This window comes from Balaenoptera physalus, assembly GCF_965194825.1.
Source record: "Balaenoptera physalus genome assembly, chromosome: 11".
Classification (NCBI taxonomy): Eukaryota; Metazoa; Chordata; class Mammalia; order Artiodactyla; family Balaenopteridae; genus Balaenoptera; species Balaenoptera physalus.
Window position 1 is genome coordinate 28874677 of NC_138896.1, and position 21899 is coordinate 28896575.

A 21899-nucleotide genomic window follows, 5' to 3' on the forward strand; every position below is an offset into this window, starting at 1 on the left:
CGAGACCCGGTCATTCTCCAAGGAATCAGAGCTTTCCTCTCCCAGCATGGGGTCAACTGGAGCTGAAACAGATGAATCCTGAGTTTGCAGGATCCCCGACTGGGTTGAGAGGCTTTTGTCTAGTGGAAAACAAGGCCATGGTGTGTAGGAACAGACAGGAAGTTGGGAGCAGATGGGAAAGAATAAAAAAAAAAGCACTGTAGTGAAGCCATAAGGACCGGGAAGAACACAGAAAGAGGGAAGGATGGAGGGTTCCTGTGGGACACCCTCCAAAGACCTACTTGACAAAGCCCTGTCCTCTTGTATGGGAAAAAAAGGAGTAAGTTAGATATACCAGGCACAATCCCTAGGCTCTTGATTATGTAGTGTTTCAAGATATTAAAATAAATTATTAAGCCTCCACAGGGGTCCACTGATAAATTGTCTTGGGTACATGGAAACGGCCCATTAACCCCCAACTCTGTAGCTGTCACACAGACACTGGCCCACCCCACTGCAAATTAGTAGGAAAGAAATAGGATTGAAAAGCAAACAATACCAAGCCAGAGACCTTGAGTCCAATTCTTTTGACTACCACCGTCCCCCAAAGTGACTAACAACTTCCCCTGCAGATCAGAAAGAGAAGTCTCTGATCCAAAATGTGTACTATTAAAGTTATTATAGCTTTGTAGTTAAAAGTAAGCATGGGGGTTGGAATTCCTAAAACTAGTTTTGAGTCCTGTGTGAGAGGAACTTAGAAAGGGCTGGGGCTTAAATAGCACCAGGACATGTGCGGTGTGACTTAGTACTTACGGAAATCTCTCTGGCATCCACCGAGATGTTTTAGTTCCTACTGGGTCTTGAGTCTTGAGTTCACACAAATCACTGTAGTCCTTGGTCTCGAGCTACAAAGCTCTTTCGAGGCCAGATTACCATTAACTAACTTTGTCCCGCTATGAAACATGGGATTATTCCACTGCCCAAAGTGGGGATTTCAGAAGTGTTGATGCCAAGGATTGGGAAATGGGAAGGAGGAAAAGATTATCCAATGTGTAGATATTAAAGAACTGATAGATAAAGGTATGGACTGGTTCATTTAGGTGGATCGTACAATTATCATAAATGATGACAGGACTAGAGGTGGAGAGGGAGATAAAGAGCCAGAGAAGGAGTTTCTTCTCTTCAGGGAAAGAAAGGAGAGAGCAGGAGGCCAGTAGTCAGCAGCAAGGATAAGAATGATGATAACATAGTTGAACGCACTGAGGTTCCAAGGAGCTGGGTCTTTGTTTTCGCTTGTTTATTTGTTCTGATGTAGGAAAAAAGAGAAATGGCCTGGAAGCAGCGTTTCAGAGTCAGGGATACACTTGCATCACTTTCTGGCCTTGAGGTTTACGAGATGTGAGAGAGAGAGACTGAGTCCTTGTTTGAGAGAGGAATGAGAGAAACCCTATCCTCACAGAAGAATCAGGTTAAAGGAAAGGCAAGGATGTGTTTCAGAGAACCATTTGAATATAAAGACAACTCAGCACATCGCAGACCAGTGGAGAGAGGAAGCTGGGACTGGGTGAGTTTAGGGGTTGTACAGAGTAGTGTGAGATGAGCTTCCAGTCAATCACAGATAACAAGGAGGCATAGATGTGTGACCTTCCCAGATCACTTAATCCCCTGGAGCCTGAGTGGCTTCTGTGGGGAGTGGGTTGAATATATGCACCCCACTCCACACAGAGAGATGTGAAAGTTAAATGAAAGTGCTGGGAAATATTTATATGCCCAAGCCCATGAGGCATGGCAGAGGATCAAATACGGACACCCCCGTCACCCAGTTCAAAACAGCCTGACACTCCAGAATAAAGTGTCGAGTTAAATCTCAAATGTCCAAGGGCTGTGGAACTTCAGGGGGAAGAGCAGGCAGGGAAAGCTTTGGTATCTACTGAGTGAGGGTTTGTGTGTGATGTGGAAACTCACCCGGCACTGGAAAATGGGGTGAAATTAGTACAGAGAGAGAAGAGAACATTCCAGATACACTAATCTCAAGTATTTCCCTTCGTTATCACTTCTTATGAATGTTAAACTCTGGGGCCCTCTTACACGTGGCTATTTCCTCTCAGTATCTTGCAATAATGCTCTCTTTTATCAATCTCACCTTTTCTCTGGATCTGATTTCCAGATCAAATTTGTTCAGAGCTTCAAAGCCAAAAAGGCTCATCCCTGTGCACTCTTTGACATCCTAACATCTACCAGGAGAGTTCCCTTTCACACATCATTTTTTTCATCCATAGTCCCTCTTTTCAGTTATTTCTCTTTAGATATGCATTTTCTTTTTCTAACCATAAAAGAATATATATTTATTGTATATGATTCTATGGAACATAGAGCTAATATTTAAGAGAATGAGTTAGATCCAAGTGTATTAATCTAGTCCAAAAGGGCTACACTTGGCGTGTATATTTTTTTATTGAAATATAGTTGATTTACAATATTGTTGTACTTTCAGGTATATAGCAAAGTGATTCCATTATATTTTTTCAGATTCTTTTCCCTTATAGCTTATCACAGCATATTGAATATAGTTCCCTGTGCTATACAGTAAATCCTTGTTTATCTATTTTATATATAATAGTGTGTATCTGTTAATCCCAAACTCCTAATTTATCTCTCCCCTCCTTTTCCCCTTTGGTAACCATAAGTGTTTTCTATGTCTGTGAGTCTGTTTCTGTTTTGTAAATAAATTCATTTGCATTATTTTTTATATTCCATATATAATTGATATCATATAGTATTTGTCTTTCTCTGTCTGACTTACTTCACTTAGTATGATAATCTCTAAGTCCATCCATGTTGCTGCAAATGGCAACATTTCATTCTTTTTACAGCTGAGTAGTATTCCACTGTATATATGTACCACATCTTCTTTATCCATTCATCTGTCGATGGACATTTAGGTTGCTTCCATGTCCTGGCTATTGTAAATAATTCTGCTATGAACATCGGGGTGCATGTTAGATATACATTTTCTATTAATGCATTAATAGAGTTTGATGCTGTATTTGGATATTTGGTTCCAAATTATAAAACAATCAGGGGCTATAAAGGCAGAAGAAAGTTTTCAAATATTTCTTTCAAAGCATGAGAATCTCCTTTCAGTTTTCTCTGTAGTTCATGATTAAATTAAAATTAACCACCTCCCATTTAAAGCTCACTATGTGCCAACCACTGGATGAAACATCTCATCTCATTTAATCTTCACAAACAGGCCATGAGGTAAATACTACTCTTTTTCCAGTTTTGTTGAGAAATAATTATATCACTGTATACGTTTAAGGTGTACAGCATGATGGTGTGATTTACATATATTACGAAATAATTACCACAATAGTTTCAGTTAACATCCAGCATCTCATATAGAAACTCTTAGTATCCACTCTCTTAACAACTTTCCTCTATAGCATACAGCCATGGTAACTGTAGTCATCATGCTGTGCATTATATCCCTAGTACTTATTTATCTTATAACTCAAAGTTCATACCTTTTGACCACCTTCATCCAATTCTCCCTTCCCCATATACCCTGCCTCTGGTAATCACAAGTCTGATCTCTTTTTCTATGAGTTTGGTGTTTTAGGGCTTTTTGTTGTTGTTTTAGATTCCTCGTGTACATGAGATCATACAGTATTTGTCTTTCTTTGTCTGACTTATTTCACCTAGTATACCTTCAAGTTTCATCCATGTTGTCACAAATGGTAGGATTTCCTTATTTTTATGGCTGAATAATATCTCATTAGGTAAATACTCCTCCTATCTCCATTTTCTTAGTTAAGAAATTGAGATTCAGAGAGGTTAAGTAACTTGCCCAAGACCACACAGCTAGGAAGGGGTGAATCTGGGGCTAGAATCCAGAGCTGACACCTATCCTCTTAACCATGCTATGCTATTTGAGAGTCAGTACCAGTTGTGAAAATACGAGCCTCAGTTTGACACCTATGACTTAAAGTGAATATACGTACATACTCTTGAATCCACAGGCAACCAAGATCAGTTTTCCAGACCTTCAAGGCTTTGAATAACAGATCACAGCAGGTGACTAGAATGATTGAAGGGTTAGTTGAGGAAAGTTAATGGAGGAGCCACTTGGGCTTTCAAATATATGCTGCAAGGTGTCACCTAAACAAACGCCACCAGGATGAAGAGCATTGGCCTCTTATTTTTCTAACATGTTCTAAAGCCAGTTGGAAGGTAACACCTAAAATAAAATTACAAACAAAATCCTAGGAAGAACATTGTTTTGCATCTGAGATCGTACTTTCAAAGGTATTGCTATGCCAGCATCAAGTTCATTCTTATTAGAGGAAAAGAAACAGCAATCTGATTGTGACGGGCCCTGAAACTTTTGGATCTCCTACCTGGCAGGCAATTTTGCTTTCTTAATCATTTTGATAAGTTAACTTTGCTCTCCTGCCAAAAGGCTTCTGCTGAGAACACCCAGTTATTAGTACAAATCTAAGGAACTATCACCCTATTCTATTTTCAATTTAACTTGACCTTGAAGAAATATTAAGTATGACTTGTTTAGAGGGGAGGAGAAGAGAATTACATCATTCTCTTGCCTCTGTCATCTCTTCTTAATGAGAGGAATTTCACACCAAGAGGAACTGGGGACATCATAATGAATTACTAATGTGTGAAATCCTCCAGAGGACATGTACTGCTGCTTTGCGGTGATGGGACTGAAAATGTAGTACTGTAAATAGATTTTCATAAGACATCCCCTGTCACTTTGCCTAGTGAGATAAAGAAATTTCCCCATCACTGAATCTTTAGATGGGACGTGGGAGGAAAGAGGGAAAATGCTTAGATCTTTTTATAAAGGAAGCTTGCTGGTATATTTCACCTTCAACTTGATCTTCAAATCATATGAAATCCATATGACCTACATTTTATCATTAAAAGAAAACCAAGAAGGTGGCAATTTTATTGACCACAGATAGTTCTAAATTAAAAAAAAACAAAAAAAAACAACGAGTATTTTCAGTTAGGATTTGTCAAGTCTGTCAAAGTTCCCTGCATGGAGAGCTCAATGTTTCTGATCATCTGAATCCTCCACACTCCACACCAATCAGCCCCACTTCAAACTCACCTATTTAGTTTGTCACCAAAGATAATGTTTGAGAGTCATTGACTCTATTCTGTCCTTTTTCAGCACATCTAGTCAGCCCCCTAGTCCCCTCATATTTTTTTAAATATGTCCCACACCTACCCTTTCACCCCCATCTCCAATACCACCACTCTTCTCCTGGCACTGCTCTAGGCAATGAACTTTATTTTTTTATTAATTTTTATTGAAGTATAGTTGCTTTACAATGTTGTGTTAGTTTTTGCTGTACAGCAAAGTGAATCAGTTATACGTATACGTATATCCACTCTTTTTTAGATTCCCTTCCCATTTAAGTCACCACAGAGCACTGAGTAGAGTTTCCTGGGCTATACAGTAGGTTCTCCTTAGTTATCTGTTTTATATATAGTAGTGTATATATGTCAATCCCAATCTCTCAATTCATCCCACCCCCCCATTCCCCCCTTGGTAACCATCAGTTTGCTTTCTACATCTGTGACTCTATTTCTGCTTTGCAAATAAGTTTATCTGTACCATTTTTCTAGATTCCACATGTTAACAATATTATATGATTTTGTCTTTCTCTTTCTGACTTACTTCACTCTGTATGACAATCTCTAGGTCCATCCATGTTGCTTCAAATGGCATTATTTCTTTCCTTTTTATGGCTGAGTAATATTCCATTGTATATATGTATCACATCTTCTTTATCCATTCCTCTGTCGATGGACATTTGGGTTGCTTCCATGTCCTGGCCATTGTAAATAGTGCTGCAGTGAACATCGGGGTGCATGCATCCTTTCAAATTATGGTTTTCTCCGGATATATAGGCAATGACTTTTATGTAAGAGAAATCTGACCCTCAAAGCCTTTAGCGGTTCCCCATTACCATAAGAATAAAGTGCCAATACCTCAAAACAACCCATGCAAGACTCACTTTCAAAAGAATGAGATTTTGATCCCTAAAATAACCCCAAACTCCCAAACCTGCACCAACAGGAAGCAGGCTGAGAACCCTCTGCAGCCTTCAGGAAGGGCACACTCTCCAGTGCCCACTTCGGATTGAGTCATAGACAATAAAAGGCAAAAAAGGATTCCCTTGGGCAAAGCCAGAGGTCATAGAAGTGAAATGACAAGGGACTCCTTCCAGTGGGAAGAATTAGAAGCTACTAGATGGAGCTAATCAATGAGTTTACTCCACTGCCGGGCAGAGAAGCTTCAAAATGCCTGCCAGGTTGGATTTGATAAATACTATGGCTCTGTGATGCAGTATTTCCCATCCCACGCTTTTCCAAATGAGAGCTTTTATGGTGGTTATTCAGTTCATACCCCCACCATAGCCTATTGTGTGGGGTTGGGAGTGAGGGGCGGTCACTGGACCACGGAAGCCTCACCCAAACCTGATGGAAAGAATTCCCATCACCCAGAGCTTCTGGGCTCTTCCAAGGCATTAACCAGGTGGGACTTCAGGGTCTTCTTCCTTGGTGGAGGTGGGGACAGGTGGTGGAGTGTCTTCTATCTGTGAAATGAAGGGTGCAAACTGGTATTTGGGTGGCAGAGAGGTGAGCTTTGGCAGAGACTGCTATTTGCCCCCATTCTCTCCTTTTCTCTCATAGTGATTAGACTGCATGTTTTAGCCATGGGGGAATATACCCCCTACCCACCCCAAAACAGAATAAAGGCCACTTTTTTCTTAATCTTTGTTGTAATTAGAGGTTGCCATATGACTAAGTCCTGGCTAAAGAATTGTGAAAAAAATGATATGTAGGACTTCCAAGTTGTATCCTTAGAGTGGACATGCCCCCTTCTCCTTTCCTGCTTCCTTCTCTCTGGATGTGAAAGCGGTGGGAGGATCTGGAACAGCCATGTGGGTCACTGAGATTGTCAGAGCAACAAGGTAGAGGGAGCCTGAGTCCCCGATAAGCACTAATCCCATAACACCACCCAACCACCTTCCAGAGAAATAAACTTCTGACTTGTGTGAACCACTGTTATTTGTAGTTTCTATTTAGATGTTAAGGGAAACATTGTGAAACAAGTGAATGACGTATCTACAGGCTGACATCATGGATAATATTATTTATCCCCCCCGCTATCACTTACCAAGGACTTAAAAAGACTTGCACTAGTATTCAGGGTTGATATCTTCACTGGTGCCAACAAATAAAACCAAACGACCACCTCCACTTGTGTCATGTGTTCAACAAAACCATTTCATCTTCCTCTTGGGCACATAGGAAGACTCATTTTCCCACACCTTGTTGCAGGTGGGTTGGACCATATGACTCAGTTCTGACCAATAGAAAGTGGGGGGGAAGTGACGCATTGCACTTCCTGGCATGATCCATAAAATCTCCCCGCTAGCGTATCCACTCTCATCCCCTGCTTTTGCTGTGACCTTGGAGACCATATGTTGAAGATGGAGATGTCACAGGACAGCTGTGAAGGACACTGACCCTGAAGGACGGCATGGAGCAGAATCCGTCTGCCCAATGGCATTGAACTGCAACAAGAGCAGGCAATACATTTTTATTGTGTAAAACTACTGAGATTAGGGGGGTTTTGTTTTTTTGGTTTGTTTGGGGTTTTGGGTGTGTGTGGTGTGTGTCGTTACTACAGAGTAGCATGGCCTTTGTTTTAATAAAACATATCAGGAACAATATTTTAAAAGGTTTTTAAAATGTGGCTATCACTACATGAGAGCTGATTCATGTCTGTCTGTGTTAATCCCTTTAATTTGTGGGACTAACAAACACACATGTGCACACGTACACACACACACACACTTTCATGCATCTATTAATACTTTTTAAAAATTTTTCTTCACTATTCTCTCCCATGTTTTTGTTTCTTTCTTAAATGGTCATAATACAGGATTGAGACGTTTGCTGTGGCATTGGGTTTCTTGGATAGCATGTCTCTCTACATTTCTGGGGCCCCTGTTGCAGTAAGTGATGACTGTTCTACTTATAGTCAGTGGGAAAACCAGCTTTTCTGACTAGACAGTGCTGTCTTCTAAGATGAAGGCATAAAGGTCACAATAGAATATTTATTGGTTGTTCCACTTTTTAAAGGGTGACCTTGGGGGACTTACTTTTGTTTAGACAAGGAAATCGGTGATATAACTCCCAGGGATATTTTGAGTTGCTTGGATAACAACCAGTACTATCAAATGTTAAGAAATATTCCTAACCAGTGAGCATTTTAACCTAAATCTTGAAGTTTTAGAAGAGTCCACACAAACCACCATAATGGGCAGATAGAGAGTTACCGAATTGTACAATTTGGCTGGTCCCTTTAATGTAAGCTTTTCTTAGTTCTGTCAAAGCCTCTCATTTATTACCCACTGTGCCACTGAATCTTTAGATTTAAAATAAACAATGCGAACAAAACCAATATAATTCAGAACATCAGTGCAGCATATTTTCTTTATTGAAAAATCGCACTTCAATAACACAGCTGTGGCTTGAAAAGAGAGAGAAATTATTTTAAATGTGCGGATACAGAGAAACTGACAGAGATGAGAAGAACTAATCCATCTTTCCCCAGTGCAGTAGCCAAATGTGCCCTTTAGTTGAACACACAACTGGGAGAGAGCAAACAAATAGGAAACTAAACATCTTCTGAATATTCTCATAGAGAGTACTTACAAATGCTTTGTACAAGTGAATTTGGCAAATTATGCTTCTAGAAGTTTCCCAAATAAGAGTCAAAATTCTAACCATCTACAGGAAGCAGTAATTGGTTGTTTCAAAGACATTTTTACAACAATAAATTAGCAAGAAGCTCAACTGCTATCACAATAAATAAAAAGCTTAAGCTACTCATTGCCTTCCCATTGCTAAGGATGCCCTTTCCATCTTGGGTCACTGTTTTGTTTTGTTTTTTTAATTTTTTTTTAAACATCTTTGGGTCACTCTTTTTTAATCATCCATGAAGACTGCAAAGTGAGTACTTAACAACATATGTTGCATACTGATGATTAAATTTCAACAATAACACTTCAGCTGGCCTTGGTTATCTATTTTCTCAAGCTTAAAAAACAAATACACAGAACAGACTAAATTTTTTTCAGAATTTCAAAATATGTATTAGGACCTGTCATTTTTTTCTCTGAAGCTCTGTGAACAGGTGAAGGGTTTCTTGGCCCCAGAGGATAGCTTCATATTCCTTGTCACAATCCCCATTATTACCAGGACTCATTCTATCCAATTCATGAGTACTAGAACATTTGTACCTGCTCTGTATAGACAATAACATTTTTGAGGGGAAAATCCATTGTTTTTAGCATCTATTCAACTGCTCTTCAAACCTATTCACAGAAGGCACAACTATATGGACAGTCTACAATCTCTGAGCCATACTCTCTGAGCCCAGACTCTCATTAATCTATTTATTCACACATGTCTCAGCAATGGACACTGGGGTGGAGATGGAGAGTTGTTTGACTTTTTTTTACAAAGCATCAACTTTAATGCTTGCCTTTGGTAACTTCAGATAGATCCTAAAGATGAAAACCCAATGAGAAAGAGAAAGTTCCAAAGGGTACTGCCCTAACCCAGTTGAACTTATAACCAGAACAGCCTACTGTATTGTGTCCCACTAAGAAATGTGTAAAATTTCCAAGTTAAGAAATTACTGCTAAGCTTTCGGTAAATGAAACCAATTGCCACAAGAGCAAGAAATATGCAATTTTTTTCCATTTCAAAGAATTCCATAAATAATGCAATTATTACTCATCACAATTTTTTACAAATTTTTTGATTGAGAGATTGGCCTATTGTATGCAGGGATACATATGTTTATATAAAGACATATATACATGCATATATATGATCACATAAATAGATGAATGAATGGAAGAAAGAAAGAGAAAGAGAGAAAGAAAGAAGGAAAGAAAGAAAGAAAGAAAGAAAGAAAGAAAGAAAGAAAGAAAGAAAGACAGAAAGGAAGAAAAAGAAAGAGAGAGAGAGAAAGAAAGAAAAGAAAGAAAGAAAGAAAAGTTATTTCCTCATTCTCCCATGGATGCACAGATACATTGTGTAGCTATAATGCTATTTGTCATCTTACAATTTGGATAGCATACTGCAAGTCAAAAGCCCCAAAGAGATAACCCAGGCAGAGTAGGATTATGCTCCAGTGGATTCAGATTAAAGTTTTATCTCTGCATGAGAACACTATTATCTTTCATTCCAACACTTTCCTGTATCATATTCACTAGACAGAGGTAGCTGCCTCTGGAATGAAGGCAGCTATTTCTCTCCAAGCGCATCTTATCCAAATGTGCACCTGCTCCAGATCTTCCTCCCTCACCCTCCCACAAATGTATTAAGTCCTTGATTCATTCTGCTACTTGATTTACTTGTTCATCTGCCTCTAGATCCTTGATTTCTCTTTCTGTGCCCTGAAAGTCTGGGTCATTTCTCTAGCTTGATTTTCTAACCTTTGCACCTTACAACCATGCCCACAAAGATGCATATTAAATACACATTGGTGATAACACCTGTTCTAAGGATATGTGATTACCATGTCACCATATACTTCTTTCTGTGACACTTGGTTAAGGAAATGAGGAGTAAGGTTTGAGGGAAGAAGTCTGATTGTCTAGCATCTCAGTTCAGGGATAATTTTCGAGAAATAAATTATTCTGGGCCTGCTTCTCTTGGTTCCCTTTTTTGACCCCTGCCTGACTCTAGCCCCAAAGCCTTCAGTCTAGCTTCTCCTACATTGATTCAACCCAAAGAAGGTAGTTGTGGTTGTCTCTGATCTTGCTGAAAAGTCTCAAGCACTTTGAAATTCTCTGGTTTTATCTAAAAATTTGCCACTTTTAACATGTTTTCTCAGGTGTGTGAGTAGGATACACATCACACTATTTACACTGAGATGACTTCGCAGGGAAGGTGATCGATCATCTTTGCTTTTATACATCTTTGTGTGATATTGTTCCAATTGTTCCAGTGAGATTGTATTACTATTTAAATTTGCAAACATCAAGTAAAAAACTTTTAAAAATTCTTCTTAGTATTATTTTGTAGTCTCTTTAGGATGAACTGAAATCTTTCAATATTTTTTCTCTCATTTGACATTTATAACATAAGAGACAAACTTAATTACAGAGGAAATCATTTTCCCCCAACAATTCAACCTGCCACTCAAACTGTTTGTAATCTCCCCAAGGCTTGTCTGAAAAATAACTGGAATTTATTTCCTTTTTCATTTGGGGAGATTATACAGCCCACCTTCTTATTTAGGATGTAATTACTGCAGATTTTCTAATTTCTTTTACCAGATTGCCACAGATTCCTCTGAAAGTTACCCCCAGCATATGCCAGACACTTCTACCTACCTTAGCTATGTTTTAAGGTTTCCCTTTTACTTAATGATATTCTTTTTGTAGAGTAACAGCCATGCTCAGGATACTTTACAAAACACCCATCTAACTTCCAGTAGATAAAGCAGGTGGAAAAGTTCTGATTCATGAAGGCTTCTCTAGCTCTATCACCAGCTTTCTGTGTTTTCTGGGAAGAGCCTTTGGGGCTCTCTGAGTTTTAAAACCTCCAAGAATGAAACATGGATAAGTTGCCTGACTTCCTAGGGCAAGTGAAAGCTTTCATTGATTTGAAAGTTTGGTATGAGCAATAGCTCCCTGGGTTCATGGAATAGACATTTTTCATTCTGGACAATCACAACCTAATTAAACCAACCAAAAAAATAAACAGGATTTACACTCTCTTATCACAATAACCATTTATCTACACATACTTAGAAACTTAGAACCAGGAACCAGGAACAAAGTGACCAGGCCAGAAAAAAAAAAACACCTTTCTTTCTTCTTAGTGTCACAGATCCCCAAATCAGTATGTACTGCATTTCTAAGGTTGATACTTAGTGTGTGACTGGCTCTTTTGGTTTTCTCTGGCTCATTGCTCTTGAGCTAGCTGACCCTCCTCTCATCAGTGAACTTGGAGACAGCCTTATGCACTCCTGTTTCAGAGACATAAGTTTCAGGTTTGCACGCCCAGATACACTACGACTTACAGGGGACCCTGTTGTCATTTGTTGCTGCCTTTCTAGTCTGGCTTTATCACTCACATTTAAAAATTATTATTATTAATAACAAATTTCTAGGACTGTACATACCTATATCATATTATTTGATCCCCAAATAATTATTATCTTCATTTCCAAATAAGCAAACCAAGGCTCAAAGAAATTAAATGATTTTCTCAAGGCCATGTTGTCAAAAGTATAAGAACTGATTCCTTAACTCTGATTGTCTAACCCAAGGACCAATGCTCTTCTTGTTATATCATGGTGCCTCCACATTTTTAATAAGTTTTAAATTTATACCTTCCTTAATTATGAGAGGAGAATATAATACATAATGAGATCATGATGCTTTACTCTCTATCTCTCCTCTTTTAATCTGTCTGGAGACATGTATTTTAATCACCTGCAATGAATGATTGCTTATTATATACTATTATGGCCTAGCTATATACAGGACTAAATCCTACTGAATTGCCCTTGGTAATTATAGCATGTGGGGGAAAAAACCTATCACACTTGCTTACTTTGACCTACTTTAATGAAGTGATAATGTTCATTATTAGCAGCATACATCCGAATGTTCCCTATCTCCATGCAAGTGTGTCTCAGCCAAAATAAATGCCCAGTTAATCAGAAGTGTTTTAGTTTGCCTCAGTAAAGCTCTAATAATGCTGGCGCTTAATTCTGTGTAGATATGATACAACTGTTCTGCTTCCCGTGATACATTTGAAAATAGTTGCATAATTCTAAAACTGTTCCGCATGATTTTACACTCAGGGGAGAATTTACCAAACGTGTACTCTAGAAGACAATACTCTGACCTTGACAGAGGAAAGTGAGATAGGTAACAAAGAGCTGCTCTTCCAACTCTCCAGCAGTTTGAGGTTGGATGTGGGCAGGTTTCATGATGAGCACTGGTGGAATTTTTCCTGGTCTAAAGGAGCAAAGGGACATGATGGGAGTCATAGGTTGTCCTAAAACAATGAAATCTTTAGATTTATCCTTTCCTACCCTAAAACATGAAAAACATGATATGGCTGTTAAGGAAAGCACCAGAGCTTGCCTCTAGAATATTTCTGAAAAGAACATTACCACTTGTGGACTCTCCACTATCAAGTAATTCTGAAGTAAGTCAGTCTCCCCACAAACCTCCCTTTTCTTTGCTTCCACAGTTCACATCAACCAGAACAAGCCAGGAGTCAGGGGCAGTCAAAAGAAAATGCAATGGACGTAAATATTACGGTTCTAATTCCAGGGCTGTAACAAACTTTTGACCTTGGTCAAGACACGTACCTTTGCTGTGCCTTATCAGCTGAATAGGAATAACACTCATCCTACCCTTTTCATAAGGCATTGCTAATAATCTAGAAAGTACAAAGCACAATGGAAATAGAAAATAGTATTATTAAACAAAATCCTTAGCCTAGTGACTCTGACCAAGTGTGCTTTGCTGTCCCTTTGTTTCCCTTGTCACTATAAGAAAACAAGAGGATATCAAAGCCACTAGAGGACGCTCATGTCATCAGATATCGCTAACCCCTCCTCTCCAAATGTACAGCATGGTGGATGAGAGCTCAGGTTCCAGGGGGTCACACACCTCTGGAGGTAGATCCTGCCCCTGTCTCTTACCTACTGTGTGACCTTCATCAAGTTATTTCATACTTCTGAGCTTCAATTTCTTCATCTGAAAACAGGGCAATATATTCATCTGGAAATCCCATCTCAAAGGATTATTATAAGGATTAAATAAGGCAATGCATATAAAAATGTTTTATAGAAAACTTGGCAAATAGTGAGTGCCTAGTAAATGTTGTAAATATTTTCTCTTAACATTTCTTCCACTTGATATAAATAGGATCTGCTGGAAATAAAGAGTTCTAGACTCAATTAAGTTTGGAAGATATTGGTTAAAATTTCTTACACGCAGATTTCTCAGAACCATTAATATGTTAATGTACAGGGAACCTCTTCAAAAAGGAGAGATGGTGTCTAGCATTTGCCCAGAGTATTTGAAGATTAAAACCCTTTATTTTTGCAGTAGCTTTTCAGGACAGGGCTTTCGTGGATCACAGTTTGGGAAATCTTGTTCTCACAAATCAGATATTCATAAAATTGTGGTGAAATCCCAGGATGTTATTTGCTTCAAAATAATGGGGGAAGAGTGAGAGGGAGGTAATGGATGAGGGTAAACATGGAATAAGATAAGCTATGTGTTGATCATTGTTGAAACTGGATGATGGCTATATTGGAATTCATTGTACTATTCTTTCTCTTTTGTATATGTTTGAAAAATTCCATAAAAATTTCTTTTTTCCAAAATTCCAAAATTCTTTTTGAAAAGATATTAAGCAAACCAGAAACACACACACAAACACACACACACACACCAAAATCCAAGAGGAATGGCTAATCTTCTGAGGTTCACAGACCCATTCGTGCAAAGGTAAATTATCTGCTTCTGTCACTAACTTGGAGATGAAACTCTTCACACACCTGAAAGAACCTGAAGAGGTCACCCATGGAGACAGTAGTCAAGGAGAACGCAATTAGCTTAATTTTTTCTCTCATATGCCTACAAGATACACTATTACAGCCAAAATTAACCAACCCCACTTTAGCAGAAGGAAAAATAGAATCAGCTGCTGGATTACAGAGAATTGAATATGCCGAACATTCAATTGACCTGATGCAGTAAGAAATAGGCTTGACTTGAAGGGTCGTGTACATTTTTCATTTTAACTAAAGCTGTCTTTTGGGAATGCCAAGGTTTCCAGCTGCCAGGGAAAGGATGTGCAGTTGACCTAGAATCTATTTCACTTGCTAAAGTGCCCAATTTATTATATGAACAGAATTCTCTCTACTGATAACAATGAAATCACCACACTACTATCACTTGTTGGCTTTTTGGACAAATTCTCCCTAACTGCTCTCTTGCTCTAAATGTCATTATTTTAAACATACCTCATTATTTTTAATTATGCCCAATTAAAGGTACTTGCATATTTGCATCATGTATTTAATGATTTAAACTCATTTTAGGGCATTAACAAAATTCTATTATTGTTCATTTAATCTTTAGAAAGTTCTCAGATAGCTAACCAACCTGTCACCAAGATTTGTGTTCATGCATTAGTCATTTCCCAACTAGACCATTTCAGTCTCCAAGCAGGGCCTTCTTATTCATCTCTTATGTGTTTATAATCCACTCAAAATTTATAAGATACTTAAGTTTGTTTCCATCCTCTAAATTTCCTATCTCCACTCTCCCTCTGGTCAAGCATTGTGACTTTCTTTTTCAACTAAGGGTTACCTTTGAAATTAAGGTAGACTCTTCTTATTTTGTTCCTATTGTACAGTTCAAATTTAAAAAGAATAAATTAAAAAACAATTCTATTGAGTTATAAGAATAATAGGTCTCTGTTCTCCTCTTCTCAAAAAAAAAAAAAAATTGATTCAGGTTGCCCTGGTTTGACTTCTTATTCTCTAAAGACTTCTAATAGGGGACGTTCCCAAGATCCTTAAGGTGGAAAAAAAGAAAAGAAAAAAAGAGGAGGAAGTAATTCGATTGTGAGAATTGGGCAGTTTCTGCACACATGAGACCCACATCTGGCAACCTGCATCTGCAATGACCTCCACATTAACTGTCATGACGGAACCTCTGAGCACAGGAAGCCCACACTATCCTCATGGAAACTGGACTTGACCTGGAAAAAACCCCAGGGAGGTACTCAGATACTACGGTAAAGGCATCAGGACCAAACCTGCCTCCCTAACCTGGCGACCCTTCCCATCAGCAGAAGACCCCTACGCGTTGCTTTGTCAGTTCTCAAATATATTTTCACCAATGCACTCTCATGTCTGCCCAGCACCTCTTCTGTAAAAGAACAAGTCCAATTACAGATGGGGAGTGAAGCTGACCCAGAAGGAAACACAGACTGACCTCCTTGAATCAGCTCTGGGTCCAGATGAGCTCTCAAAAGCCCAATTCATTGGAACGTCAGTCCCTAATTTACTAGATTAAGGTGTGCAGGGGAGGATGTTGAAAGTGTGGGTCTCCAGCATGCTGTAGTTGGTAACTCTGCCATTATCCTAGAATGGGACCATTCAGCTAGTTGACTTCAATATTCCTAGTGTGCATCATTATTCTGATATTCCTTGTAAATTACTTTTCTCCTAATAGGGTAAATAGGGTGGGGGGTGGGAGGTCAGAGAACCAACATGTATAAGCTAACATCTCTGTATGTGCCAGACACCATGTGAGCAATTTAGATGCACTCTTCAGAGCCAGTAAGTATGTTATTCCCATTGTAGAGAAGGAAAAATTGAGTTTCGGGGAGAAGCATACCACCAGGTCAGTGGGAGATTCTAAAACTAAACCCAGACCCTAATCATACCACACATTCACACATACACACACACACACACACACACACACACACACCAGAAGGACAGGGGTGGGGATGGACATTGTCATTGAGGACAGCTTCTCCCATGAATTTCTTTTTCCTTTTCCCACATGTAAGTGGTCCTGCAGATTCAAGCTTTCCAGATGCATCTCATCCTGTTCCCTTCCTGAACATTCTAATGGTCACTATTCCAGTTCAGGACTCCCTTCTTCTCTGTTCCACTTGCCTAGCCTCCCAACTCCTGTCCTTGTCTTCTACTCCTGAGATACATTGCCTAGAATGAAATGCAACCTCCTCAGACTAACCTGTAAGACCCTCTAGGATCTGCCCCCTACTCACCTGTACAGCCTAACTTACTCCTACACAGTCTTTGATCCATCCAATACAAACTGTTTTCTATCCTCTGGTCATGCCCATCAGGGGCCAGTCCCCCGACCTCCTCCCATACCCAAAAACCTAACCCATACTAAGTTTCTTCTCAAACTACTTCCTCCTTGAAGCCAAACTGTCTATCCATCCATCCCTTGACTCTGCCCTTCCTGTTAGAAAACAAGCTCCTTGAGGTTTACATTCATATCTGATTTAACATCACTATCCAGTCATGTGTTGGACCAAGGTCATACAACTAACCCGGGGCAGAAACTAGTTCTGACAACTCCCTTAGTAATATTCTTTCCAATCAGATCGTTGCTTGGGGCTTTGCTGGCAACACACAGGGGCTTGTGCTATTCAGAACAGCCAAAGCCAACGGTATCCTCGAAGTGTTTCCTTCAAATATACGGAAGGGACCTCGGATGACACTTCTGGATTATCTATGACAGATTAGCTTGTGGATTTGTGAAGCTTGAGCATTTCATTTGGGGAATCTGATTAACAGACATGTGGGATGATCAAATTATCAACTAAATAACATTTTCTCCCAGAAATTAAAAAAAACGATGATAACGTTGGTTCATAAACAAGTCTTCATCAGCTCCCTAATGGCCAATCTGCCCACAGAACAAACTCCTTCGTTTAACTTAATTGTTATTGCCAGGCTCTACATTCCTCACATTTGGCATGACAATTTCAAAAATATACTGTATTATGTATTGGGACCTTCATTGGAATAAATATACATTCCAACCAACCACTCTGGACATCGTTTTGAGTTTCTGGGGAACTAAACTGAGTGTTCATTTTTAGACATTCTGGTTCATTTACAGAATAAAAAACACAAAATTAGTGAGCAACTATCTGAATTATCCTGGGGGAGAAGGCAGAAAGAGGTACAGTTTTAGGTGGGAGAAAAATAGTCTCTATCTCATTTCAATAACTTAAGTCAGAGTTTTGTTAATCAGGAAGAGCATTTCCTTTTCCTTTACTACCCATTACCCACAGCCAATGAATCACCAACTCTTACCAATTTTTATTTCCAAACTACATCTATCATCCATCTCTTCCTCTGAAGCCCCGGTACCCCTATTTAGACCCATATCACCTAGATTAGCATTCCCTCTTATTCCTTCTTAAAACTACCCTTCTCAAACCGAGGAACATGTAACAACCACCTGGGATGTTTATTTAAATGCAGATATAAATAAACACCACTAGATTGAAACATCACACAGATTTAAATAGGTACCACTCCACAAAGAGTCTGATGTAGGAGGTGTGGAATGGGGCCTGAGGATTTCCATTTTAAACAAGCATCTCAGGCAACTCTGATAGAGGAGCTCCAAGTGCCACATTTGGATGAGAATGAGGGCTATTCTGCCCTCAAATATATGATCCCAAAATGGAAATCTGGAAACAATCTGCATGTACTGAAAACACTTACATAGTTCCCCACAGTCAACTGAAAATAAAGGAAGCTATTGGCCACAATGTCACGATGTTCAAAGACCTTCATGAATTGATGACCTCTTCCGGGTCTTTTACCCAAATTCTCAGAGCCTCCATATGTCACTTTACCGTGACATACAGTGTGCTCTTCCTCACAAAGCTCTCTCTGGATTTGAAGACCGCTCCCCCTGGCCAAGCAATTTATTCTGACAGACTACTGTCAGGGATTCCCTTTTCCAGGAATGTCCCAGGGTCCCATCCCCTCCCCACCTCAATATGGTTTAGGACAGTCCTTCTCTGCTCTTGCAACTCCCTGGGCAGCCTCTATCCTAACACTCCCCACAATGAATTGAAATCCTCTATTTACTCATCTGTTTCTCCACCAGACCATGACTTCTTTTCCTATAATGAACATGTATTATTTTTTGCCTACCCTCCCATATAGGAAGCACTCATGAAATGTGTCCTGAATTTATCCTCACCTGCTATCACCTCAAGACACCCCCAGACAACTGGTTCCCTTAGAATATAAATGGAGTTAGGACCTGATACACCTGGTCTGAGACCTCCTGAATCCATTAAAAGGACTAGAAAACAGTTCTTAATTCTCCACCCCACTTCTAAATCAAACAAGGAAGTACAATTATTATGAGACCTAGAGTGGGATTTTAAAGCAAGCAAGAGGGAAGGAGGAAAGCTAAACCCAGAACAAATACAGCAGTAAGAGGCACAGGCTCTGAAGGCAGCAAGATAGTGGAAATCCCAGCTCTTCCACTGACAGGCTGTGGGATTTTGAGCAGGTTGCATCAATTCTCTGTGCCTCAGTTTCCCCATAGGAGACAAAGTATATCCACTAGAGTTGTTAAGATGTAAAACAGTACAACAGCTTTTAGAAAACATTTTCTGTAATGTACCAGGAAGTACTTAATTTAGGCTCTGCAAGACAGTCTCTCTTGCAGCCATAGAAAATGTGTAAACAAATGAGCATGGTTGTTCCAATAAAACTTTATTGACAAAAACAGCGGGCTGGAATTTGGCCCAAGGGCCAAGGGCCATAGTTTGCTGACCTCTGCACCAGAGCACTGCTTGCACATGTTAAACTTAATAATATTGTAGCTGTTGTTATTTTCCTTGGAGAAATTTACTTTTTGGCACATAACTCAAGTTCTGATCTTTTATACAATCTTTAATCATGTAGCTCCCACTATAATGAGAACACATCTCACCTATTTGTACTAATTGGAATCAATACAAAACAGGCTGCCATAGGAGACTCACAACAGATGATCATCATTCCCACCACTTCTCATATATGAAATAAAACCAATAGAATATTTTCTGGGATAATATAGCTCTCGCTGTAATTTCTACCATTCCAAAATACAAAACAATTTGAAAAACCCCATAAGACACTATAATGGGAAAGACACAACAAAAGCAGCAACCTGACTGATGTGGATAATTTTGTTCATTTGAAAACAATTAATATTAAATGATAAACTATAGTAATTAATACTTGTGCTAAATTAAATCAAGACGACACTAAACCGAACCAAGGCACTACACTGCTGAATATGGAATAAACTTCTCCCTTACTTCCCTCCAGTATCACAGGTATACTTATAATGCCTATATACATAACCTTCAGAATTATTCAGTTAATTATGACCAGTAAGGGCATGGCATTGGTGCCACCGCCTAGGAAATTTAGGGTGACCAAGGGGTGAGTCAACAGCTAGATATTCTAGTCAGGGTGTTTTTGTTTTGCTGCTAAATTATGCACACAATGATTTAACCACTTCTGGTATTTTCTCCAGGAGCTAAATATAAATAAATAATTTTTAAACGAATTTGAAGGAGTCCTTTTTCTATCAACTTTTGCAAGCAAATATTTTTTTGTAGAAGAAGTCGTTGCTCTCCTCTGCCACAGAGTCCCCAGTTTATGAGATCCTCCAAGTCGCCGTGTCCACCCGCAGGGACAGGACAGGCAACAGCTGCATTAACCCAGCACAAGACGGGAAATTCTCTTGTTCATCCGCTGTCTCATGCACCTCCACTCCCCTCTCATTTCTGCCTTTTCCACTCAACCCATTACAGTCCAGGGACTCTTGATTCTTAACCATGAAGACCTCTGAGCCAGCTGCTTCTCACAGCGGTGCTTGCCTGGTCTCCTGGCTCCAGGCTGACCAGACTGCTGATTTCCGGGACTGTCCTGCTCCCAGCCCACACCCTCCATTGCAGGTTCCTCCTCGGTGGCCGCCCAGCTACCTCAGCTAACAACACCAGGAGAAGGCTCAGAAGAGATGGTGTTGTAAGCAGCTCTTTGCAGGAAACCGCCCTCAGCAGGAAGCCCCTTTACATGTCACTTTAGCAAAGCTACATTGTAACTAGCTTTTACACCAGGCACCCCCAGGCTCTACTCATCTCCCACCCAAGCGCACCTTCCAAATCTTTTAATCACACAATACCTTGCCTGACTTGTCAGTTCTTTCTGTAGATCAAAGCAGTAGAAATGAAGAGTAAGTAATTAACAGATGACCAGATCTCTTCCTTAGCTTCCGCTTCAGTAATCTCCCGAACAAACTGTGTGACCAAACTGTGTGAACAAGAGAACATCTGGAGGCAGATCACGAGGAGTCGAAGAGACTGTACACAAGCCTGCACACAGTAGGGCAGGTCGACGACTTTGACCCCCATCTCAATGATTAACCGAGACTACTTTCCTGTTTCCCTTTAAAAGTTTTCATGGACCAACAGAATCTTCAGAGGTAGTCTTTGGGGGACGCTGAGTCCACCACCTCCCCAGATTGCCGGAATTCTGATTAAAGGCACCTTTACCTTCTATCAACATTTCTGAGTATTGATTTTGTAAGCAGCAAGCAGCGGGACTTGATTTGACAACAAAGGGTAGGGTCTTTTCTCATCTTGGGCATCTTCCCTATCTTAGGACTAGTATCATCTTTAAAGAGTTCTTGGTTTCATCCACACCCTGAGCTAAGGGCTTTGTTTCTGACCCACAATCAAGCCCAACTGCAGAATTAGATTATCTTTTGGATGGATGCCCTGCCAATTCCCCAATGGCAGCGAGTTCCTGCAAAACCCTAGCTTGGAGGTATTTGTACTGTGTTCAGGTCTGGTCCTGTAGTTAGAGAAGGGTGTCAGTTTCTCCACTCTCCGGGAGGGTTGAGAGTGACTTGCTACTTTCATGCTATTATTCTTCACTTCCTATGCTTTAAAACTTTTTATCAGTTTGGGCTCATCCATGGCTGTGCTTCCTACATGGATGGAATGTCAAAATGTGTAGCTTCAGATATAATTCTGGGCAGTTTGGATAAATCCCACATGTTGGCTGCTGCTGAATTTGGCTCATTTTTCAAATGGATCAGATGCTTTTCTTTTCCTCTAACAAAATTAGATTTTGTTCACTTGGGTGTGTGTGTAAATGGATGTAAGTAAGGAAATACTTACAAAAGTTTAAGTCTTGGTATCAAGGGAAATTTCCTTCTCTCTAAACAAGTTAGCTTTGAGTA

At 39.7% G+C, this 21899-nt stretch overlaps 1 protein-coding gene across 2 annotated transcripts in view; it reads right to left on the reverse strand.

Annotated features, from left to right (window-relative positions):
* Nucleotides 1-21899, reverse strand: part of OPN5 (opsin 5) — a gene marked incomplete at its 5' end in the record, with an annotated part of 64324 nt that overhangs the window by 9738 nt on the left and 32687 nt on the right. For both annotated transcript variants that reach the window (XM_082411705.1, XM_082411706.1), the window contains one exon: nucleotides 1-21899. This exon is cut by the window's right edge and continues 6261 nt beyond it.